General features: G+C 43.7%; 1 long non-coding RNA gene and 1 pseudogene across 1 annotated transcript; one reads left to right on the forward strand and one right to left on the reverse strand.

Annotated features, from left to right (window-relative positions):
• Positions 1–2,516: 2,516 nt before the first annotated feature.
• Positions 2,517–19,320, reverse strand: LOC119333181 (annotated as a pseudogene).
• A 1,996-nt stretch (positions 19,321–21,316) lies between these two features.
• LOC119330634 lies at positions 21,317–22,195 on the forward strand. Its single transcript, XR_005160179.1, has 2 exons — positions 21,317–21,677; positions 21,758–22,195. It is a non-coding gene; the product is annotated as an uncharacterized LOC119330634 (long non-coding RNA).
• Positions 22,196–27,143: the final 4,948 nt, after the last annotated feature.

Consider the following 27,143-nt stretch of genomic DNA (forward strand, 5'->3'; position numbering starts at 1 on the left):
CCATATACCCTAAAACGATCAGGGAGCACAATAGATCGAGATTTCCGCCGCCAGAAGCCTCCGTAGCCACTGAAAGCCAATCTAGACCCGTTCTCGCAACCTGCCGGAGGGGGAAATCCCTCTCCGGTGGCCATCTTCATCATCCCGGTGCTCTCCATGACGAGGAGGGAGTAGTTGTCCCTCAGGGCTGAGGGTATGTACCAGTAGCTATGTGTTTGATCTCTCTCTCTCTCTCTCGTGTTCTTGATTTGGCACGATCTTGATGTATCGCGAGCTTTGCTATTATAGTTGGATCTTATGTTTCTCCTCCCCCTCTACTCTCTTGTAATGGATTGAGTTTCCCCTTTGAAGGTATCTTATCGGATTGAGTCTTTAAAGATTTGAGAACACTTGATGTATGCCTTGCCGTGCGTATCTGTGGTGACAATGGGATATCACGTGATTCACTTGATGTATGTTTTGGTGATCAACTTGCGGGTTCCGCCCATGAACCTATGCATAGGGGTTGGCACACGTTTTCATCGTGATTCTCCGGTAGAAACTTTGGGGCACTCTTTGAGGTTCTATGTGTTGGTTGAATAGATGAATCCGAGATTGTGTGATGCATATCGTATAATCATACCCACGGATACTTGAGTTGACATTGGAGTATCTAGGTGACATTAGGGTTTTGGTTGATTTGTGTCTTAAGGTGTTATTCTAGTACGAACTCTAGGGTTGTTTGTGACACTTATAGGAATAGCCCAACGGATTGATTGGAAAGAATAACTTTGAGGTGGTTTCGTACCCTACCATAATCTCTTCGTTTGTTCTCCGCTATTAGTAACTTTGGAGTGACTCTTTGTTGCATGTTGAGGGATAGTTATGTGATCCAATTATGTTATTATTGTTGAGAGAACTTGCACTAGTGAAAGTATGAACCCTAGGCCTTGTTTCAACGCATTGCAATACTGTTTACACTCACTTTTATCATTACTTACCTTGCTGTTTTTATATTTTCAGATTACAAAAACCTTTATCTACCATCCATATACCACTCGTATCACCATCTCTTCGCCGAACTAGTGCACCTATACAATTTACCATTGTATTGGGTGTGTTGGGGACACAAGAGACTCTTTGTTATTTGGTTGCAGGGTTGCTTGAGAGAGACCATCTTCATCCTACGCCTCCTATGGATTGATAAACCTTAGGTCATCCACTTGAGGGAAATTTGCTACTATCCTACAAACCTCTGCACTTGGAGGCCCAACAACATCTACAAGAAGAAGGTTGTGTAGTAGACATTAGCACAACATATGCAAAATCGCAAGCTTGTCAAGGGATCTAACTTTAAAAAATTGAGAACTGGAATTAAAAGCATCTCATTTAACATTTACAGGTCATCTAACTCTCGCAATGAAAAGCCGGAAATACATGCATATATGATATATTTTCGTATTTTTCTCCGTGTCCATTTAGTGTATCTCCAAAACTGAAAAAGGGGCTGATTATGACTCCATATTTTGGTGTCACACGTGGGATAAACAATTGATAAAAAGTTCCGACAACAAAGTAATTAATCTAGAGAAAGGACATTATACGGATATTCTCTACCAAAAGTTCAAGCCTAGTTAAATTTCTTCTATGCTTGAACAAACATCCCCAAAAATCCTAAAACACATACATTCTTTAAAATTCAGTAATCCAACACACACAACTGGGAAGAGAGGAGAACGTGCATATAACTGTTAGTCACAGATCATCAAACTAACATGTTCAGTGTTTTAGTTAGTTATCTTTTGAACACTCGTATCCTTGTAATTTGGAAGTAATCCATCAGAAATTGCGAAGCAAAATTAGGTGCTATCCCATGAATCATATCTATTAAATATAAAATTTAAATAATTATAATAAGAAAGCACTAAGCTCGCATGAAACATATTAGTGCAAGTATGCTACCTCGTTGCTTCGCTGCCCTTTGCTTTTGCTTAGGCCTCTCCTTCGTACTACTTTGGATATTCTGTTGTCTGCTTCAGGGAAAAACGGAAAAGTTCTACACATCAAGTCCTCATATATGTGAATTTTTTGATTTTATAATACAGAGTATATGAATTCTCTTAAAATTTAACAATGCTTTGTGTTGTGATTAATTAAGAAGAACGATCGCGGACGCGCGGCAAATAGTTGTGCATCGCCTCACAAGCAACGGTTGGCATGTCCTTGAGTCACTGGTCAAGCAGCTTGCCAATGGCGTTGAAGATGAATCCGATGTCTTGGATCTTCTCCAAGTCAACGATGCTGCAACCATCGAAGACATAAGCCGGCTTCTACATGACATCATGCACATGCTTGTAGGCGAGGCTCCTGAACTCGTCCCACTCGGTCAGTATGCAGATGGCGTGCGTAACGCGGGCGGCCTCATATGCATCCGACGTGACAGCAACGGGCTGCCTGGCGGGCTCGCCCACCGGCTGCAGGTGGCGCGGGTGGTCCAAGTCAAACTTGTCCATGGCAAGGTCGCGCCGCACCTGCTCCTAGGTCACCTGCGAGTCGTAGATGCTAACTACGGCCTCGTTTTCGAGCAGACCCCGACACACATCGATGGTCGGTGGGAAGCACGAGCCCCCTAAGCCTACGCCAGCAGAGAGGAAGCGCGGGCCGATGTGCGAGTCCTTGCCAATGGAGTAGGCCACCTCGATGACGTTGCAGAAATGGCATCCACGAAGGAGATGCGCTGCACGAGAAAGGCGTTGGCAGCGAGCTTGGACAAGTCGGCAGACCAGAGGTTGATTGTGATGACGCAGTCCATGGGACCCAATGCGCGTACACGTCCTTAAGGTTAAGGACCTTCACGGTGGTCTGCCCCTCGGGTATCTCGCAACTACCGATGAGGACGCAGTCGGGCATGAATAGGTCCTGCACGGCGGTGCCCTCGGCGAGGAACACTAAATTGGACAGGATTTGGTACTGGAAGCACCGGCTATTGTGGGCGAGGATCTTCTCAATGGCCTCGGCGGGTATTGACGGACACGGTGGACTTCTCGATCACGATCCTATCGGAGCGGGAGACGTCGGCAATCATGTGCAGAGCGCTCTCCAAGATCACCGGCCTTGCCGGTGCCAAGGCCGAGGGTCTCGGTGTCAGTGTTGACGAAGAAGAAGATGATATCCACCTCGCCAACGTCTGTGTTGAAGAATAGGTTGTGGCCACGGCACAACTTAATGACGTCTTCTAGGCCAGGCTCGTAGATGGAGTCGATCGCTGTTTTTCTAGCGGCCGATCCACGCCTCGGAGATGTCCGCCACCACCTCCACGTCCATGGGATTCAATCAATATTTATGGCAGAAATTAGAGGAGGCGAGTGATGGAGAGTTGGAGTCCAACTGAGAGCCGCGTGAGACGTATGGGAAATACCAATATAGGTGGAAAAAACTGATATAATATTGTACCACCTTGGACGAATAGTACCACCTCGTATGTAGAAAATAATATAGGTGAAAAAAAGGAAAGCGTAAATTCACGTGAAGAAGCGTATTGTGATGGTGAACCCACGGAGTCAATCCATGCTTTATTATTAGGGATAGATTCTTTATAGCATACATGTCATCACCATAATCATCATATATAGCAACTTTATTATCATAGTCAATTGAAACCTCATCCAAAATGGTCGATTCATCACTAAATAAAGTCATGACCTCTCCAAATCCACTTCCATCATTATAATCATCATAAATAGGAGGCATGAAATCATTATAACAAATTTGCACATCAAATCTTGGGGGACTAAAAATATCATCTTCATCAAACATAGCTTCCCCAAGCTTATAGTTTTGCATATCATTAGCACCAGGATATTCAAAGAATTCATACTAATAACATTGCAATCATGCTCATCACTCAAATATTTTGTGCCAAACATTTTATTGACTTCATCTTCTAACAATTGAGCACAATTTTCCGAACCATCATTTTCAAGAAAGAGATTATAAAGATGATCAATAATATGATGCAACCTCAATTCCATTTTTGTATTTTTCTTTTATAAACCAAACTAGTGATAAGACAAGAAACTAAAATACTCAATTGCAAGATCTAAAGATATACCTTCAAGCACTCACCTCCCTGGCAACGGCGCCAGAAAAGAGCTTGACGTCTACTACGCAACTTTATTCTTGTAGACACGTGTTGGGCCTCCAAGCGCAGAGTTTTGTAGGACAGTAGCAATTTTCCCTCAAGTGGATGACCTAAGGTTTATCAATCCATGAGAGGTGTAGGATAAAGATGGTCTCTCTCAAACGACCCTACAACCAAATTCAAGAAATCTCTTGTGTCCCCAACACACCCAATTAAATGGCAAATTGTATAGGTGCACTAGTGCGGCGAAGAGATGGTGATAAAAGTGTAATATGGATGGTAGAAATATGTTTTTATAATCTGAATAAATAAAAACAGCAAGGTAGAAAATAGTAAATGGGCACAAAAACGGTGTTGCGATGCTTAAAAACGAGGCCTAGGGTCCGTACTTTCGCTAGTGCTATCTCTCAACAGTGCTAACATAGTTGGATCATATGATTATCCCTCAAAGTAGAGCAAAGAATCACTCCCGAGTTCCTATTAGCGGAGAACAAAAGGTAGGAATTTTTTGTAGGGTGCGAAGCCACCTCAAAGCTATTCTTTCCGATCGATCTATTCAATAGGTCATACTAAAATAACACAAGGCTATTGTTTTTGTTCGATCTATCCTAGAGTTCGTACTAGAATAACACCAAAGCATATTCATATTCATAATACTCAATCCACACAAACAACTACAAGAGTGACCCAAGATTTCTACCGGAGAAACAAGGACAAGAACGTGCGTCAACACTTATGCATAGATTACCCCAATGTCACCGCGGGAATCAGCAAGTTGAGTGCCAAAACATATATCAAGTGAATCAATATGATACCCCATTGTCACCACGAGTATTCAATTGCAAGACATATATCAAGTGTTCTCAAATCCATAAAAGTATTCAATCCGATAACAATGAAATCTCAAAGGGAAAAACTCAATTCATCACAATAAGATAGAGAGGGGAAAACACCATATGATCCGACCATATAAACAAAGTCCGTGATACATCAAGACCGTGACATCTCAAGAACACGAGAGAGAGAGAGAGATTAAACACATAGCTACTGGTACAAATCCTCAGCCCCGAGGGTGGACTACTCCCTCCTCATAGTGGTGGCCGACGGGATGATGAAGATGGCCACCAGAGATGATTCCCCCCTCCGGCAGGGTGCCGGAACGGGTCTAGATTTGTTTTCGGTGGCTATGGAACCCTGTGCCGGCGGAACTTCTGATCTAGGTTAACCCTGAAGGGTTTCGGAATATTTGGGATTTTATAGTGCAAAGAGGGGGTGCGGGAGGCCACCGAGGTGGGCACAACCCACCTAGCGCGTACTGGTGCGTCCTGGTGGGTTGTGCCCCCCTCGGGGCACCCCCAGGTGCAACTCTGGCCCATTGGGTTCCTTCTGGTCCTAGAAAAATCTCTGTAAAGTTTCGTGGTGTTTGGACTCCGTTTGATATTTATTTTCTACAATGTAAAAAACAAGCAAAAAAACAGCAACTAGCACTAGGCACTGGGTTAACAGGTTAGTCTCAAAAAATGATATAAAGTTGCTATAAAATGATTGTAAAACACCCAAGAATGATAAAATAACAGCATCAATACTTCATGAAATATATATACGTTGGAGACGTATCATCCGCAGACCTTCCGGATTGAACTCCCACATGTGGAGAGGCCAGAGTTCGCAGGGGAGGATCCGGCGGAAGAGCATCACCTGAATCATGTTAGTGAGTCTAGTGTTCTTGCTTATCATGTTTGTGATGCGCTTTTGCAGCATCCGCACTTCTATGGTCGACCCCTAGTCCAGACCCTTGTTGGTTCATGACGCGAGCTACATAGGGGGTCCGGATCTGAACTCAGCAGTGGCCGCCCACCTGGCGCCGCGTGGTTCAGTAATGTAGAACCACTCCTGCTGCCACACATTGATGGTCTCCAGAAGGACCCTTTAGGCCAAGTGGTGTTGGGGAGCTTGCTCACCATGGCGCCGCCGCAGTCCGCATGCTGCCCGTCGACCACCTTCGGCTTCACATTGAAGACTTTTAGCCATAGGCCAAAGTATGGGGGGATGCGGAGTAGCGCCTCGCACATGACGATAAAAGCCGAGATGTGGAGGAAAGAATTTGGGGCTAGATTATGGAAATCTGGCCCGTAGTAGAACATGAGTGACGGTGTCCTGGACTAGGGGGTACTTGATATGTCTCCGTCGTATCTACTTTTCCAAACACTTTTGCCCTTGTTTTGGACTCTAACTTGCATGATTTGAATGGAACTAACCCGGACTGACGCTGTTTTCAGCAGAATTACCATGGTGTTATTTATGTGCAGGAACAAACGTTCTCGGAATGACCCGAAACTTCACGGAGCAACTTTTCAAAAAATATGAAAAATACCTGTAAAAGATGAAGGCCAAGGGGCCCACCACCTCTCCACGAGGGTGGGGGGCGCGCCTGCCCCCCTAGGGCGTGCCCCCTACCTCATGGGCCCCCTGTTGCCTCTCCGACTCCAACTCCAACTCCATATATTGTGTTTCGGGGAGAAAAAATCAAAGAGAAGAAATCATCGCGTTTTACGATACGGAGCCGCCGCCAAGCCCTAAGATCTCCCGGGAGGGCTGATCTGGAGTCCGTTTGGGGCTCCGGAGAGGGGAATCCGTCGCCATCGTCATCATCAACCATCCTCCATCACCAATTTCATGATGCTCACCGTCGTGCGTGAGTAATTCCATCGTAGGCTTGCTGGACGGTGATGGGTTGGATGGGATCTATCATGTAATCGAGTTAGTTTTGTTAGGGTTTGATCCCTATTATCCACTATGTTCTGAGATTGATGTTGCTATGACTTTGCTATGCTTAATGCTTGTCACTAGGGCCCGAGTGCCATGATTTCATATCTGAACCTATTATGTTTTTATCAATATATGAGAGTTCTTGATCCTATCTTGCAAGTCTATAGTCACCTATTATGTGTTATGATCCGTTAACCCCAAACTGACAATAATCGGGATACTTACCGGTGATGACCGTAGTTTGAGGAGTTCATGTATTCACTATGTGTTAATGCTTTGTTCCGGTTCTCTATTCAAAGGAGGCCTTAATATCCCTTAGTTTCCGTAAGGACCCCGCTGCCACGGGAGGGTAGGACAAAAGATGGCATGCAAGTTCTTTTCCATAAACACATATGACTATATTTGGAATACATGCCCACATTACATTGACGAACTGGAGCTAGTTCTGTGTCACTCTAGGTTATGACTGTTACATGATGAACCGCATCCGGCATAATTCTCCATGACCGATCCATTGCCTACGAGCTTTCCATATATTGTCCTTCGCTTATTACTTTTCTGTTGCTATTGCTATCATCACTACAAAATACCAAAAACATTACTTTTACTACTGTTACCTTTTGCTACTGTTACCACTACTATCATATTACTTTGCTACTAAATAATTTGCTGCAGATATTAAGTTTCCAGGTGTGGTTGAATTGACAACTCAGCTGCTAATACTTGAGAATATTCTTTGGCTCCCCTTGTGTCGAATCAACTAATTTGGGTTGAATACTCTACCCTCGAACACTGTTGTGATCCCCTATACTTGTGGGTTATCAAGACTATTTTCTGGCGCCGTTGCCGGGGAGCATAGCTCTATTCTTTGAGTCACTTGGGATATATATCTGCTTATCATTATGAAGAACTTGAGAGATCCCAAACCAATATTTATCCCTCAACTATGAGGGGAGGTAAGGAACTGTCATCTAGCTCTGCACTTGATTCACCTTCTGTTTTGAGTAAGCTTGCAACACCTACACCTGCTTCTGCTATTTGTTCTAATATGTCGCATGTTATTGATGATGCCACTTATGCTATGCATGATACCTATGATGAAACTACTTCTATGCTTGATACTACTGTGCCACTAAGTGATTTTCTTGATGAACAACTTGCTAGGGCTAGAGAAATTGAAAATATTGAATCTGATGATACTGATGAAAGTGATGATGAAGAATCACTTGTTATTCCTAAGGGTTATGTTTTTGATCAAGAATCTTTTTTAGCTATTTTAGCTTGAAAAAATAGGAATGAACTCAAAAGGTTAGTATCTAAATGGAGCAAGCAATCTCTAAATGCTAGAATGAAACCTGACCCTGCTTTTGCTACTTCACCTATCTTTGTTTCTGATAAGGATTATGAATTCTCTGTTGATCCTGATATAATTACTTTGGTTGAATCTGATCCTTTTCATGGCTATGAATCTGAAACTGTTGTGACACATCTTACTAAATTGAATGATATAGCCACCCTGTTCACTAAAGATGAGAGAACTCGTTACTTTTATATCCTTAAAATATTTCCATTCTCATTAAAGGGTGATGCTAAGATTTGGTTTAATTCTCTTGATCCTGGTTGTGTGTGTAGTCCCCGGGATATGATTTATTACTTCTCTGCTAAATATTTCCCTGCTCATAAGAAACAAGCTGCTTTAAGGGATATATATAATTTTTTGCAAATCGAAGAAGAGAGTCTCCCATAAGCTTGGGGGAGGCTTCTCCAATTACTTAATGCTTTGCCTGATCATCCTCTTAAGAAAAATAATACTTGATATCTTTTATAATGGACTAACCGATACCTCCAAAGATTACTTGGATAGTTGTGCTTGTTCTGTTTTCAGGGAAAGAACACTGGATGAAGCTGAAATTCTATTGAATAATATGTTGACAAATGAAAATAATTGCACACCTCCGGAGCCAATTCCCGAGCCTATTCCTAAACCAACTCCGAAGAAGAGGGGTATTCTATTTCTCAGTCCTGAAGATATGCAAGAGGCAAATAAATCTATGAAAGAAGAAGGTATTAAAGCTGAAGATGTTAAGAATTTACCTCCTATTGAAGAAATACATGGTCTTAATTTACCGCCTGTTGAAGAAACATATAATATTAATCCATTACCTATTGAAGAAGCTCATGGTCTTGATAACCTGGCACAAGTAGTAAATGTAAATTCTCTCTATAGATATGATAAAGCTGAAGTCCCATTTACTAAGTTTGCTAGCCCATGCTTAGATGAGTTTGATAAATTTATGGCTAAGCAAGAAGATTTTAATGCTTATTTTGGTAGACAATTGAAATACAATTGAAATATTCTTGAACACTTGGGTGATTATATGGCTAATGTTAAAAGTGAAATTAAACTTATTAGTAAACATGCTTCAATGGTTACCACTCAAGTAGAACAAGTACTTAAAGCTCAAAATGATTTGCTCAATGAATTGAATAGTAAGGAAATGATAATGCTGTTAGAGTTATGACTAGAGGTGGTAGAATGACTCAGGAACCTTTGTATCCTGAAGGCCAGCCTAAAAGAATTGAGCAAGATTCTCAAAGAAATAATATAGATGCACCTAGTTCTTCTAAAAAGAAGAAAAAGAAAAATGATAGGACTTTGCATGCTTCTAGTGATCCTATTGTTGAAACACCTGAGAATCCAAATGATATTTCTATTTCTGATGCTAAAACTCAATCTGGTAATGAACCTAAAACTAGTAATAATGCTAATGATAATGTTCATGATGATGCCCAACCTAGTAAAGATAATGATATAGAAATTGAACCTGCTGTTGATCTTGATAACCCACAATCAAAGAATCAACGTTATGATAAGAAAGACTTTGTTGCTAGGAAACATGGTAAAGAAAGAGAGCCTTGGGTTCAGAAACCCATGCCTTTTCCTCCCAAAGCATCCAATAAAAAGGATGATGAGGATTTTTAGCGCTTTGCTGAAATGATTAGACCTATCTTTTTGCGTATGCGATTAACTGATATGCTCAAAACCAATCCTTATGCTAAGTACATGAAAGATATAATTACAAATAAGAGAAAGATACCGGAAGCTGAAATTTCCACCATGCTTGCTAATTATACTTTTAAGGCTGGAATACCAAAGAAACCTGGAGATCCCGGTGTACCAACTATACAATGCTCCATTAAAATAAACTATTTTAAAAATGCTTTATGTGATCTTGGAGCCGGTGTTAGTGTTATGCCTCTCTCTTTATATCGTAGACTTGATTTGAATAAGTTGACACCTACTAAAATATCTTTGCAAATGGCTGATAAATCAACTGCTATACCTGTCGGTATTTGTGAGGATGTGCCTGCCGTAGTTGCAAATGTTACTATTTTAACGGACTTTGTTATTCTTGATATTCCCGAGGACGATAGTATGTCTATTATTCTTGGAAGACCCTTTTTGAATACTGCAGGGGCTGTTATTGATTGCACTAAAGGCAATGTCACGTTTCATGTTAATGGTAATGAGCATACGGTACACTTTCCGAGGAAACAACATCAAGTTCATAGTATCAACTCTATTGGAAAAATTCCATCGATTATATTTGGAGGTTTTGAATTTCCTCTTCCTACTGTCAAGAAGAAATATGATATTCTTATTATTGGGGATGTGCATATCCCCGTTGAGGTAACATAGTGTTATTCGAAATTTCTCCGGTTTCATGTTATTCGGAATGAGTTCGCTAACAAGACTTGATCAACCTTGTTAGTGGATTCCTTTTGATGATCATGAGATGGATGAAAATAGAAGGCACAACCTTCTGTACCCCACTTTTACTTTCTGTTATTTATATTAAATAAAATAAAACACATATTTTCTGTCTGTTATCTGATTATCCATGCAACATAAAAATACCTCAAAAATAAAAGTTCTCCAAATGCCCTGAAATTTAAATATGATTTTTTCTAGAATATTTTTCACTGAGAACACAACAGGGGGGTCAACAACCTGCCCACGAGGGTGGAGGGCGCGCCTGCCTGCCTCGTGGGCCCATGGTGGCCCTCCTCCACTTATCCTTTCACCCATACACTCCTTCTTCCTCCCCCAAACACGAATATCCAGCTCAAGCACGAGTTCTAGCTCACTTAGCTGCCATTTTCGATCTCCTTGCTCAAAGCACCTCTCACAAAACTGCTTGGGGAGATTGTTCCTTGAAAATGATGAGGAGAATTTTGAGGGGCTCATCAAGCCAAAGCTCAAAGGAAAAGGCACCGAAGCCTAAGTATAATCTGCCTCGCACCACGGAGGTTCGAGCGTGTGAATGGCCTTCCGAAGATTTCTTGAGAGCAGCCAGGATTTATGAAGATTTTCATGAATTGGCTAAGAATGCAGGCCTTACCACTTTCCTCCATGACCAATGCGAACAGTATCTCTTACTCACAAATATCTTTGTGCAAAACTTTCATTTCCATTCTAGGAGCTCACCACCTATGGTGGAGTTTTATTTATATGATGAGCATAAGGAGATGTCACTTTATGATTTTTGTCGGGTTTGCTTAGTCCCTTTTGAGGGCAAGACAGAAGAACCACATCACGATGATGTGGAGGGGTTTATTGATACTATCACTGTAGGGGAAACAAGAAAGGCTTCCGATGCACGAATCACTAGCATACATTTTCATGTTTTACGTTATTTTGCATTATTTGCTAGTTGTTGCTTAGTTGGTCGCGGAAACTGTGGAAACTTAGTATCTCTGATATTATTATTTTGCTCCATGGTTTATATGGTGATAACTCTGTTAGTATGGGCGGCATTATTGCCAAACGGTTAAGTCTGAACCGTACCAAGGGCCCCATCTTTGGAGGCATCTATGCTTCACGCCTAGCTACACATTTTAACATACCTATTAGGCATTATGAGAAGGAAGAAAAAGTGATGCCTCATGTTTATCTAGATTATAAAATTATGGTGGCACATGATTTTATTGTAAAGAATAGGGAAGGAGAGCTTAAATATCAATTGTTCTTTAATAAACATCATCCTGAGACTATTACCCTGCTTGCTCCTTCTTTGTTTGATTTATCTTCAGGCACGTACCTTGTTCCGTTGAAGGCTATTTACGCCTACCGGAACCCTGCACCAGCCGTGGACCAGAGCCGGAACCACAAGTTGATCCTTCATGACAGTCTAATTACCAGTGGGATCCGGAGATGATTGTCAGCCAGTGGCAATCGAAGTCTTCCTCCTCTTCTTCTCAGTACGACCCCAACTACTATTATGGATATCCGCCAGGCCAGCCGTGGCCATAGACCAACCTAGGCCAAAAGCCTAAGCTTGGGGGAGTACGTATTTCCCACCGGCATTACATTTATGTTCACATACTCATTGCTAGATGTCGGTGCTCATACTTTTTCATTGTATCATCCATGCTAGTTTATTTTCTTTTTTATGCTTTCTTCTTGTGTGTTTAATTAACCTTAAGAAAAACCAAAAAATTAGTTGTAGCTTTTAGTTAGTTTAATTTCCATGCTTTTAGTAGAAATTAGAAAGAAAACCCAAAAAGATTTCATGTTCTTCTTTTGCTTCTTGGGAGCTTTCCCGTGTAAATAGTTTTATTTCTTTTATTTCCTTTGGGGGTCGATAGGAGAAGACCATAATTAAATTGTTGAAGTGGCTCTTATATGCATTATTGTTTATCCGACAAAAGAGCCCATACTGCCTTGTCTTCTCCTATTTATTGAATGCTTGCAGATTCCTGCTTAGTCCAATGCACGTGCACTATTATTATTATTCACATCATTCGATCGTGCAAGTGAAAGGCAATTATGATGATATATGATGGAATGGCTGAGATGAGAAAAGCTGGTATGAACTCGACCTCTTTTGTTTTTGTAAATATGATTAGTTCATCGTTCCTTATTTAGCCTATTATGAATAAACATGTTTGCAATGACGACTAGAGATCATAGTTTCTTGTGCCATGCTTGATTAGCTATGAGTTATAATGGTTTACCTTGCGTGCCAACATGCTATTGAGATAGTTATGATGTGGTATGATAGGATGGTATCCTCCTCTGAATGATTTAAGTGACTTGACATGGCGCATGTTCACGCATGTAGTTGAAACAAAATAAACGTAGCCTTCACGATATTTATGTTCATGGTGGATTATATCCTATTCATGCTTGCATTAGGTGTTGATTAATTTTAATGCATGTTCATGACTGTTGTCGCTCTCTAGCTGGTCACTTCCCAGTCTTTTGCTAGCCTTCACCTGTACTAAGCGGGAATACTGGTTGTGCATCCAATCCCTTAAACCCCAAAGTTATTCCACATGAGTCCACTATACCTACCTATATACGGTATCTACCTGCTGTTCCAAGTAAATTTGTATGTGCCAAACTCTAAATCTTCAAATAAATATCCTGTTTTGTATGCTCGAATAGCTCATGTATCAACTAGGGCTGTCTGTATCTTCCATGTTAGGAGGGTTATTCTCAAGAGGAGTGGACTCCGCTCCTCACTCACGAGATAAATGGCTGGTCACCGGGATGCCCAGTCCCATGCTTTATGCAAACTAAATCAAAATAATTGCAAGCAAAACTCCCCCTGGGACTCTAGTTAGTTGGAGGCACTCGTTGTTTCGAGCAAGCCATGGATTGATGCTTGTTGGTGGAAGGGGGGGGTATAAACTTTACCAATCTGTTTGGGAATCGCCTATAATGTGTGTAGCATGGAAAATATCGCCATCTCTTGGTTGTTATGTTGACAATGAAAGTATACCGCTCAAAATATTATTCACCTCTATTTCAAAACCGAGCTCTGGCACCTCTACAAATATGTGCTTCCCTCTGTAAAGGGCCTATCTATTTACTTTTATGTTGAGTCATCATCCTCTTATTAAAAAAGCACCATTTGGAGAGCACCGCTGTCATTTGCATTCATTACTGTTAGTTTACATTGAGTATGACTTGACTGGATCTCTTTTACCATGAATTACAATGTCTAGTCAGTCCTTGGTCTTTAAAGGTGCTCTGCATTTATGTTTTGCGGTCTCAGAAAGGGCTAGCGAGATACCATCTTGTCATATCATATTATGATTGTTTTGAGAAAGTGTTTTCATCCGAGATTTATTACTATGGCTCGCTAGTTGATTATGCTATTGATATGAGTAAACTTGAGACCTATGCCTTATTGTGAATGTGGTTAGTTATAATCTTTGCTGAAAACTTGAATGCTGGCTTTACATATTTACAACAACAAGAGCAAACAGAGTTTGTAAAAGTTTTTCTTTATCACTTTCAATTTATCAACTGAATTGCTTGAGGACAAGCAAAGGTTTAAGCTTGGGGGAGTTGATACGTCTCCGTCGTATCTACTTTTCCAAACACTTTTGCCCTTGTTTTGGACTCTAACTTGCATGATTTGAATGGAACTAACCCGGACTGACGTTGTTTTCAGCAAAATTACCATGGTGTTATTTATGTGTAGGAACAAACATTCTCGGAATGACCTGAAACTTCACGGAGCAACTTTTCATAAAATATGAAAAATACATGTAAAAGATGAAGGCCAGGGGGCCCACCACCTCTTCACGAGGGTGGGGTCGCGCCCCCTACCTCGTGGGCCCCTTGTTGCCTCTCCGACTCCAACTCCAACTCCATATATTGTGTTTCAGGGAGAAAAAATTCAGAGAGAAGAAATCATCGCGTTTTACGATACGGAGCCGCCGCCAAGCCCTAAAACCTCTCAGGAGGGCTAGTCTGGAGTCCGTTCGGGGCTCCGGAGAGGGGAATCCGTCACCATCATCATCATCAACCATCCTCCATCACCAATTTCATGATGCTCACCGCCGTGCATGAGTAATTCCATCGTAGGCTTGCTAGACGGTGATGGGTTGGATGGGATCTATCATGTAATCGAGTTAGTTTTGTTGGGGTTTGATCCCTAGTATCCACTATGTTCTGAGATTGATGTTGTTATGACTTTGCTATGCTTAATGCTTGTCACTAGGGCCCGAGTGCCATGATTTCAGATCTGAACCTATTATGTTTTCATCAATATATGAGAGTTCTTGATCCTATCTTGCAAGTCTATAGTCACCTATTATGTGTTATGATCCGTTAACCCTGAAGTGACAATAATCGGGATACTTGCCGGTGATGACCGTAGTTTGAGGAGTTCATGTATTCACTAGGTGTAAATGCTTTGTTCTGGTTCTCTATTAAAAGGAGGCCTTAATATCCCTTAGTTTCTGTAAGGACCCCGCTGCCCCGGGAGGGTAGGACAAAAGATGTCATGCAAGTTCTTTTCCATAAGCACGTATGACTATATTCGGAATACATGCCTACATTACATTGACGAACTGGAGCTAGTTCTGTGTCACCCTAGGTTATGACTGTTACATGATGAACCGCATCCGGCATAATTCTCCATCACCGATCCATTACCTACGAGCTTTCCATATATTGTTCTTCGCTTATTTACTTTTCCGTTGCTATTGCTATCATCACTACAAAATACCAAAAAAATTACTTCTACTATTGTTACCTTTTGCTACCGTTACCACTACTATCATATTACTTTGCTACTAAATACTTTGCTGCAGATATTAAGTTTCCAGGTATGGTTGAATTGACAACTCAACTGCTAATACTTGAGAGTATTCTTTGGCTCCGCTTGTGTCAAATCAACAAATTTGGGTTGAATACTCTACCCTCGAAAACTGTTGTGATCCCCTATACTTGTGGGTTATCAGTACTCACCACATCGTCTCCCGATCGGTTGGATTGTGCCGAGGACCCCCATACGAGGAAGATTCCACAAGACTTGGTGATCAAGACAAGGACTCCTCTCCACCGACGTATTTGACTAGGACTCTTGTTATCCTAGGCCTCTAGTATGTTATATAAGCCAAGGCCAGTCTAGTCAATAGAGGATTATGATATTATTCATCATACCCTTAGGTTTTAGATCACAACACACTACTAGGAAAAGGGCTATAGCTAATGCATTAATGGCGCACAATGTATGTGGTGTGCCACTGCTATATATTAGTGGTGCACCATATACAGGTACGCCATTAATGTCCATTACTAATGGCGCACCCGGTGTGTGGTGCGCCATTACTATTTTTGAAAGAAAAAGATAAAAAAATTGTTAGTAGTGGCGCACCATTACTATCCGCTGGTGCGCCACTACTAACATGTTTTTTATTTTATTTTAAAAAAAACTAGTAATGGCGCACCACACACCAGATGCGTGGCGCATTCTTAGGTGGTGCGCGATTGGTAACCTGGGAGCAGCTAGATATTTTGGACAGCCACCTACCACACTCACTTTCCCCACTTTATTCTCTCCACCTCTACCAAGCTTGTCTCGGCTGCCTCCTCCTCCTCACCTCATTTGCACCATAGATTCACCCAAATTAAGTGGTTAAATTTCCTTTTTTTGATAGGTAAGTAAGGGGAAAGGTTTCTTTATGTTCTAGATCTACTTTTTTCTCCCTCCAACAACGTACACACTTTTTATGGCCTAGATCTACGTATGTTTGTGGTCTTGCATATGTTTGTGTTTGCAAGTACCGGTATTTGAAATGTGATAGTTGCCAATATTTTGCCGGAATGTTGATTCATTTCCGTTTGGGCGAGAATTTGGCACTATGCATTCTTTTTGGTCCTATTTTTAGGCAAAGTCATCCTAATTTTTTTTGGTTCTAAAATATCGTTTTGCTCTACCCCGCAGGCGACCATGGTCCGCACGTTGACCGAAGGCATCGGGAATAGGTTTTTGAGCTCCGCGAAGGACGAGACGCTTCAAAAGAACGAGGCGGAGATAAGATGTCAGTGTCGAAGATGCAAGCTGAAGAGCCTTATGGACCCAGATTCCGTATAGGTGCGGGACCACTTGCTCTTGTGTGGTTTCATGGATGGCTATCGGTGGCAAGGTGATGAAGATGACTATGAAGTCGTCCATGGGGGCCGGGCAAGAAATGAGGAAGGGCAGCAAGACAACCGCGGCGAGGGCGGGCGAGAAGACGAAGAATCTCTAGGACATGATCACGAAGTTGATGCAGTACACAGTCATCATGTAGAAGATGTCGGACATGATGATGAGGAAGATCAAGACGAAGGGCATGATCATGAAGATGAAGATGCCGGAGCAGACGACAATGGACCATCGATGGGCTGGGTGCAGGACCCTCATATTCAAGAGCTACTTCTCAAGCAGACGGGTAATGCAGGAGCTGCCGCCCGAGAGAAAGCCAAGCTGGATCAACTGGAGATAGACGCGGTTACTCCATTGTATGAAGGATGCAGGCCCGAGGATACCCGCCTGAAAGTAACGCTCATGACTCTGGAGATGAAGGTAAAACATAAAATGACCGATGCATGCTTCGTCGAGAACATGTCATTCTGGCACGAACGTCTTCCCAAGGGGAACAAGTGCCCGACCAGTTTCGAGGAGGCGAAGAAAATCGTGTGTCCTCTGAATTTACCGCACGTGAAATACCACGTGTGCATGAACGATTGCATCATTTATCGGGATGAGCACGCGGAGTCTACCATATGTCCGGTGTGCGGCGTCACTCAATACGAGAAGAGGAAGAAAGCTCCTCGAAAAGTGGTGTGGTACTTTCTGATCACTCCTCGTCTACAGCGGTATTTCACGGACCCTAAGGTAGCAAAGCTCCCGCGTCGGCAGGCGGATAGGGAGGAGAAGAAGCGAGAAGATGATGGAACTGAACCGGAGATAAATAAAAAAGACAAGATGTTGAGTCACCCTAAGGATGCGAGCCAGTGGGAAGCGTTAAACTTTGAACACCCAGAATTTGGGGACGATCCAAGGAACATCGTGCTGGGCGCGAGCACCGATGGAGTCAATCCGTTTGGCAGCCAGAGAAGCACACATAGCACCTCGCCTTTGTTTGTGTGGATGTACAACCTTCCCCCCTGGTTGTGCATGAAGAGGAAGTACATTCACATGAGTATGCTAATTGAAGGGCCGAAGCAACCAGGGAACCACATCAATCTGTATCTGGGGCTGCTGAAAGAGGAGCTAGACACACTGTGGAAAACACCAGCCAATACGAGGGATGCTGCAAAGAAAGAATATTTCCCTATGAGAGCCGCACTGCTCACGACGGTGCACGGCTATCTCGGTTACGGATATGTTGCGGGGCAGGTGGTCCACGGATTTTCTGGATGTGTCAGGTGCATGGATGACACAACGTATCTCCATCTAGATAGAGATCACGGGTCTTCGAAAACCGTGTCCATGGGACATCGAAGGTGGCTTCGCGACGATGACTCATGGAGAAAACGCAAGGATCCATTCGATGGTGAAACCGAACCCCGAAGACGACCGCGTACGAGGAGCGGCAAGGAAATATACGAGCTGTTGAAAAATTGGAAAGATTGCCCACCGCCGGGAAAGAAGCGAAAGGCTCCAAAGCCGGGAAAGAAGCGAAAGGTGCTAGAGCCGCTGCTGAAGGTATGGAAAACAAGGTCTGTTTTCTGGGACTTGCCGTACTGGAAGATCCTCCGTGTGCCTCATAGCCTTGATGTCATGCATATCACGAAGAACGTGTGCGAGAGTCTGCTTGGTACCCTGCTCAACATGCTAGAGAGGACTAAAGATGGGCCGAAAGCAAGGGCAGACTTGAAATCAATGGGCATCAGGGAGGAGCCTCACGCTAATGATGATGATGATGATGATGATGAGGCGAAGGACAGAGAAAGTCATCGCAAAGGCAAAAAGGCCAAGAAGATCGGAAATGACTACCCTCCCGTGAACTTAACTCTAAGTCAGGAGGAGAGCGAGCAGTTTTTCACCTGCCTCGTAGGAGTAAAACTTCCTTACGGTTACACAGGGAAGATAAGCAGATATCTAGACTCAACGAAGCAGAAGTTCAGCAAGATGAAGTCTCACGACTGTCACGTGCTGATGACGCAGATACTTCCAGTTGCAATCTGTGGGATCATGGACGCGCACGTCCGTGAAATGCTTTTTGTCCTATGCAACTTTTTCGACGTCATCTCTCGGAAGTCGGTTGGCGTGAGGCAACTCAGAAGGCTACAGGAAGAGATCGTGGTGATACTATGCGAGCTTGAGTTGTACTTCCCGCCCGCATTCTTCAACGTTATGGTCCATCTGCTGGTCCATATCGTGGAGGATATCGTCCAACTCCGGCCGACGTTCCTGCACAGCATGATGCCGTTCGAAAGGATGAATGGTGTCATCAAAGGATACGTTCGCAACATGTCACGTCCATAGGGAAGCATAGCCATGGGCTTTCTGACCGAAGAGTGCATCTCCTACAACACGAATTATCTAGGCATCGAGAACCTCGTTGGTCTTCCCGTCAACAAACACCTCGGTAGGCTTGCTGGATGGGATCACCGCGAGGGATGCCATGAAATGCATGTCGACTTCGAGGGCCGACTCGCCGACTTTGAAAGAGCAAACCTAGTCGCGCTACAACACATAGATGTGGTCGATCCTTGGTTGGTAGAGCACAAAACCTTTATTGAGAAGACGTACAATGACCAAGGCCAACAGAGGACAGACGGAGATATAATCAAAGAGCACAACTCATGTTTCACGTGTTGGTTCAAGGAGAAGCTTCTGTCGTACCCTTTACATGAGGATTCTTCCGCGGAAGAAAAACTCATATTCGCCTTGTCACAGGGCGTTGAGCACAACCTGATGACCTATGAGGCGTACGATATCAACGGCTACACATTCTACACCAAGGAAAAGGACATGAAGAGCGATGGTTATCAGAACTCCGGGGTAACGATGGAATCCTACACCGGTAACAACAAGGACAGATACTATTGAAGGATCGAGGAGATTTGGGAGCTGAGCTACGCTAGAGAGAAGGTCCCGATGTTCCGTGTCACATGGGCCAAGAGCGTCCTAAAAGAAGACCGGTATTTCACCACCATGGTTATACCCGAAGCCAAATCCAAGACCGCGGGTGCAAATATCACCGCGAAAAATGAGCCATGGGTACTGGCTTCCCAAGTGGACCAATGCTTCTTCATTACCGACCCGTCAAAGGCCAGTCGTGTTGTCGCGAGGAGAGGCAAAAGGAAGATCATCGGAATGGATGGAGTCGCCAATGAGCAAGACTTCGACATGTACGACGACCTGAAGATGGAACATGACGACGACGATGAAGTGCCATACACCACAAGAAGAAGCGGGACCACCCTACCTAAAGGACGTCCGTTCAACAAAAGAACTCCATTTGCGAAGAAGAAGGGCAAGAAGATTGAGAAAAGATAGCTAGCTAAGATCGATTGTATTTAAATTGTAGTCTTCATTTCTCGATTGTATGTCGACATATGGAAATGATATTTCTCCCGTTCTAGTCCTCGTGAATATTTATTTATGTTTATTCTGGTATTGAATTTCTAACTCCCAAAAAATATTAATTGAATTTGTTAATATTTTTGGAACTCATGAATATTTTTAAATTTCATGGGCACCTTTTGAATTTATGAATATTTTTTCAAATTTGATGATATTTTTTCATATTCATAAATGTCTTACCAATTCACAAATGAATGCAACTAAAAATCCACAAAAAAGTTACTAATGGCACATTAGGAGAAGGTGCGCCATTGCTATGGGTACTTATGGCGCACCCCTAGGAGGTGCGCCATTGGTATACCAATTTTTATTTAGGTTTATTCTGGTATTGAATTTCTAACTCACAAAAAGTATTGAATTTGTTAATATATTTTGAACTAATGAATATTTTTAAATTTCATGGGCACTTTTTGAATTCATGAATATTTTTTCATATTCATAAATGTTTTCTAAAAAATTACTAGATGCAACTAAAAATCCAAAAAAATATTTTCAAATAACAAATTTGATGATATTTTTTCATATTCATAAATATTTTCAAATAATAAATTTGATGATATTTTTTCACATTCATAAATGTTTTTAAATTTGATCATCATTTTCTAAAACATTATTAGACGCAACTAAAAATCCAAAAAAATATTTTCAAATAACAAATTTGATGATATTTTTTCATATTCATAAATATTTTCAAATAATAAATTTGATGATATTTTTTCACATTCATAAATGTTTTTAAATTTGATCATCATTTTCTAAAACATTATTAGACGCAACTAAAAATCCAAAAAAATATTTTCAAATAACAAATTTGATGATATTTTTTCATATTCATAAATATTTTTAAATAACAAATTTGATGATATTTTTTCACATTCATAAATGTTTTCAAATTTGATCGTCATTTTCTAAAAAATTATTAGATGCAACTAAAAATCCAAAAAAAAGTTAGTAATGGTGCACTAGAGGAAGATGCGCCATTGCCATCACTATGTTTATGGTGCATCCCTAGATGGTGCGCCATTACTAACCTTCCCCGCTCTGTATGTCCTTCTCCCAATCTCAATCTCTCTCAGTCGTTCGTCCTTCTCTCAATCCCACATCTCTCTCAGCCGGAGCAGCTCCCGACCCACTGCGCCGCCGCCCCACCCACTGCGCCGCCGCCCTCGCCCATGGGACGCGTTCGTTCCCAATTCGGGCCCCCGCCGCCTCCCTTTCCCCATCCTCCCCCCTCCGACCCCACCCCACTCTCGCCGGAGACGGAGCAGGTCAGATCCATCCGCCCAATCGCTCGTTCGCGCACCGGGACGACGACGACGACCTCGCCTCCGCATGCCTGTGCTCGGGAACGGCCGACCAGATCGAGCGCGGTAGCCTGATTGCTCCGTCGCGCAGTCGTCGAGGTATGCACTCTCTCGCCCAATCTTCTCCTCTTCCCTTCCCTTCCCTCCCCTCCCCTCATGCCCTTGGTTTGCTTCCTCAGGCAGGTGCACGCACGCGTCCAGCGGCGAACCCTAGCCGTACCTCTGAGTGGAGACGGCGCCTTCCCCAACACCTCTGTCTGGCACAAGCCCCTCTAGTAAAACTGCATCTTTGCCACTTAGTGATGCTCTGTGTGCGTGTTTTGTCAATCCAAATGGATTACCAAGTTGGAAGTTAACTGCAGACAGATGAGGAAGTTGAAGTATTTAGTGCTATCTTGTTTCAGTTTCAGTTTTCCACTTAAGAAGTTGAAGTAAATAGTAAATTGCTGGTAATGGATGAGCAAATAAAGTGGCTAGTCCTGTATGTATATGCTTGCTCGTGAATAACCTGGGAAATTACTTTTGCTTGCTGCAAAACCTTTGCATGTTGCAAGTTGTAACTATGTGCACTGGTTATAAATTCAGAACCTATAACATCAATGTTTTGTCATGGTTAATTATCCCAGAAGATAAGCTGTGCGGCAAGTGAGATAGTTGGTCAAGTGAAAGTCAGCATGCTTGGTGGAAGCCCTGTTGGTAAATAACTGCATAAGTTGCATAATATGTTGATGATGATGAGAACGATGAAACAAACTAAGTATGCTAGCTAAGAAGTTGATGGTAATGACGACAAAAAGGGTGTGGTGAATCTTTCTATATTGCTACTTACCCGGATATGTAAGTGGAGTAGTACTTAATTAGTGGCTAGGAAATGTAATGAACACGTATGGGTGAGCAGAAGTAAGTACTCTGACTTAAGATTTCAATCTTCTGAAGTACTGGTTTTAAACAGGCAGCATACAACTATCATCTGTCCAAGCCAGCTAGTTAATTCCATCTTGCTAGTACTCCGACTTCAGATTTCGATCTTATAGGACTCTAGAATTTAAGATATTAAGGTTAGTCTTATGTGATTTCCGAAAATTGAAATGGAGGCTCCATTGGTGCCTCCAGTTAGTAGATATATATAAGAATTTCCAGTATGGTTCAGTTTTGGAAACTCTGTTGGTTTGAAACTTATCAAATTCAACTCTGAAATATTGATTTGAAACTATGTGATGCAAATATGATAGTCAGATAGTGAACCATATCTAATAATGGTCAAATGTCCATGAGTTCCAAAATGTACTAGTGGTGCTACTGTGCATCGCAAAATAAAAAGTTGCCTCGTCCCAATACAGTTTCCAGGCTGCTCTTCAGATGCAAGTTCTAACTTGCTTTTTATATATCATTGTGCCGCTGCTACTTGTGATTTTGTCAAGTGATGCTGCTGCTACTTGTGATCTTCTGAAATGACCCCTTTCTCCTGAAATGTTGATTAATTTTCGTTTCAGTTGAGAATGGGGCACTCCTAGGTCATGAAAATTAGCAAAGGTCATGCCCAATTTTCTTGACCTAGAAGGTGCCCGATTCTCAACCGAAACAAAAATTAATCAGCATGTATCTTGACATCAACCAACTTTCTGAACACATCCCTCGACAACTAGGTTATCTTGAGAAGTTAGAGGAGTTCTGGATTTGGAAAGAGGCCTTGGATTAGTTTAGTACTAAAACAAGGTGGATGCATGGCATGGCAATGCTAGCTAGATCAATTGCTTACTTACTAATTAATCAAATGATACGGCCGGGGTATCTTTAGGGGCACCCAGTGAGCTAGTATACTCCACATGACTGGCCAGTATTAAAACAAGTTAATTACACGACCATACGACCGACTAGTCGATTAATTAAGCTACTAATCCCAGTGTTACAAGCTAGAAAATTAGCCTGCAAAGATGAGGTCCTTGAGAACGTGGACTTGGACCTTAGCAACAACACACTAACAGGTTCCATCCCAAAACACCTAGGCAATATCACAAACATCTCTCAATTGTTCCTTGACAATAACCAACTTTTTGGCGACATTCCTCGAGAATTAGGTTATTTAGTCAACTTAGAGATCTTGTTCCTTGACAATAACCAACTTTTTGACCAAACTTTTTTCCTATTTAGAGCGAACATGGACCACAACGATGAGGCCGGCGGTTCAGGCAAGGCATTCTGGGAGCTGTCCCAGGAGATGGAGGAAGAACCTCACCGCTATGAGGACGCCGCGGAAGACACCGATCCCGACTACACAACCCCTAGTGGCGTCGGGGATGACACCACTGATGGTGCCGCCAAGGATGCCATCATTGATGATGGCAGCGCACGCACAGATGACAGCCAACCGAAGAGGCAACGGAAGGACCGGCGCCCGAACGTGCTCAGCACAGTCAAGGAGGAATTTACTGAAGTGTCCTCCAGTGGGAATCCAACGGCGCCCAAAGAATTAGTCAAGGGGTGCGTGGGACAGCTCGGGTGCATTCTCTAGAGCACCGTCTCGATCAACACCGAGAACCTAAGGCATCGTGACCGAGGGAATTTGCGCAACCTCCTCTTCATGAAGCTGCACGAACGATATAAGTTCCCTGGTGACTTCGCAAACACACGCCTCTCAGGTAATAAAGTGAATAGTGCCACCCTCACGAAGATGAGCACAGCCCTGGCTACTTGGAGAGCCACGGTGAAGAGAAGGATTGAAAAAGGTGATAGTTATGAGAAGATCAAGGAGACAAATCCTTCGATCAGCGAAGCTAACTACCTGGAGTTCAAGATCAAGTGCGAGAGCAACGCAACCGCGGAATCAAGTCAGTGGGGGAAAGATATGCGGGACTTGAACTTAGGTGTCGGTGTCAAAATCGACGGATCTCGGATAGGGGGTCCCGAACTGTGCGTCTAGGCCGGATGGTAACAGGAGGCAGGGGACACGATGTTTTACCCAGGTTCGGGCCCTCTTGATGGAGGTAAAACCCTACGTCCTGCTTGATTAATATTGATGATATGGGTAGTACAAGAGTAGATCTACCACGAGATCGGAGAGGCTAAACCCTAGAAGCTAGCCTATGGTATGATTGTATGTTGTGGTTGTTGTCCTACGGACTAAAACCCTTCGGTTTATGTAGACACCGGAGAGGGTTAGGGTTACACAAGGTCGGTTACAACGGAGGATATATCCATATCCGTATTGCCTAGCTTGCCTTCCACGCCAAGTAGAGTCCCATCCGGACACGAGACGAAGTCTTCAATCTTGTATCTTCATAGTCCAACAGTCCGGCCAAAGGATATAGTCCGACTGTCCGGAGACCCCCTAATCCAGGACTCCCTCAGTAGCCCCTGAACAAGGCTTCAATGATGATGAGTCCGGCGCGCAGTATTGTCTTCGGCATTGCAAGGCAGGTTCCTTCTCCGAATACATCACAGAAGAATTTGAATACGAGGATAGTGTCCGACCCTGCAAAACAAGTTCCACATTCCACCGTAGAGAGAATAATATTGTCGCAGATCTAATTTGCTGGCTTGTTTTGGCAGCATGACGTTATGTCACGGCCCGGTGATTATTCGAACCGTTTCCTTTAACTAGCCCCGCACATAACGCGGGGCAGCTTTTCGACACGTCTTGTCAAAGCATAGATCGTGTCCCCTTATCACAAGATTCTCATCAATACGGGTGTGGGTAACCCAACCGCGCCATCGATTACGGCGCTTGGGGGATAAGCGAGTTTTACCAGGCTAGTGGGGACGCTTAGTTTCGTCCGCCCATATAAATGATAAGGATTCACCTTTTCATCCACGCCTTCTTCCTCCTTTGCTCATCCGTTTTCGCACACTCGAGCTCTAGCGCCCAACTCCGCACTTCCCACCTCAACCTTCCCCAACCATGTCCGGAGTGGGAGGCAGGTGGATGGTCTCCTCCGTCATGAAGGGAGACATCAAGAAGCTGAGGAGAGCCAAATACCTGCCCGACGACATCGCGCACCGGCTCCCAGATGAGGGGCAGCTCATCCCCACCCCCGGGCCCCATGAGAGGGTAGTGTTCCTTACCCATTTCCTCCGCGGACTAGGATTCCCTCTCCACCCATTCATCCGGGGGCTCATGTTCTACTACGGCCTGGATTTCCATGATCTGGCCCCGGACTTCATCCTCAACATCTCGGCGTTTATTGTCATGTGCGAGGCCTTCCTCCGCATCAAGCCCCACTTCGGCTTATGGCTGAAGACCTTCAACGTCAAGCCGAAGGTTGTGGGCGGCTGCCAGGCGGAGTGCGGAGGCGCCATGGTGGGCAAGATGCCCAACGTTACATGGCTCAAGGGCTCCTTTGTGGAAACCATAAAGGGGTGGCAATCAAGGTGGTTCTACTTCACCGAGCCGCGTGACCCTGCATGGGCAGCGGCCCCTGAGTTCCGATCTGGCATCCCCACGCGGCTCACCTCCTGGAAAGAGAAGGGCCTGTCCTGGGGTAGTTCGGGAGAGCTGACCGGACTCCAAACATGTATTCAAAACATGGTGAACAAGAAGCTCAAACTCGTCAACGTAGTCCAGGTCATGCTCCACCGCCGGATCCTCCCGTGCCAACAACGGGACTTCTACTTGTGGGAGTTCGACCCGGCGCAGCACCGAACTCTGAACAGGCTCTTCGACACACCCACGAAGATGCCTGAAGGGTGCTGTTCAAAAGCACCGAGGTCCCTCCTCCCATTACTGAGGATTGCGGATTCAGCGCGAAGCGCCAAGCTAGTGCGGTAAGCTGCTTTACCTTTCACATGATACTTATTTTTTATAGGTTGACTCCATGCGGGATCTAAACTCCTGTACCTTTGACAGGACTGGCAGGAGACGGCTGGACAGATCGACTGTCCGGCTCCTCTGCCCGAAGGCCCAGCAGACGTTCTTCTGGCGAAGATGCTGACTCCGGCTCCTTATACGGTGCCGGAGAAGACCAAGAAAGCCAAGGGAACCCGAAAGAGTTCCCGACGCCAGGCATCGTCGGACTCACCGTCCGAGGACTCTACGGCGCAATCCTCCCCCGAAGACGAGGAGGCAGAAGAGGATGCTCCCCCTCCAGACGGGGGAGACAAGAAAAGGAAGGCCACCCCAACTGGGGAGGTGATACATCTCCAACGTATCTATAATTTTTGATTGCTCCATGCTATATTATCTACTGTTTTGGACTATATTGGGCTTTATTTTCCACTTTTATATTATTTTTGGGACTAACCTACTAACCGGAGGCCCAGCCCAGAATTGCTGTTTTTTGCCTATTTCAGTGTTTCGAAGAAACAGAATATCAAACGGAGTCCAAACAGAAAAAATCCTTTTTGGAACGTGATTTTCTTCTCGGATAAGACCCAGGTGACTTGGACCCTACTCCAAGAAGTACCGGAGGCGGTCACGAGGGTAGCCCCCCCTACAGGGCGCGCCCCCCTGCCTCGTGGGCCCCTCGGTGCTCCATCGCCGTACTCCTTCCTCCTATATATATACCCACGTACCCCCAAACGATCAGAACAGGAGCCAAAAACCTAATTCCACCGCCGCAAATTTCTGTA

This window comes from Triticum dicoccoides, chromosome 7A (assembly GCF_002162155.2).
Source record: "Triticum dicoccoides isolate Atlit2015 ecotype Zavitan chromosome 7A, WEW_v2.0, whole genome shotgun sequence".
NCBI classification, from domain to species: domain Eukaryota; kingdom Viridiplantae; phylum Streptophyta; class Magnoliopsida; order Poales; family Poaceae; genus Triticum; species Triticum dicoccoides.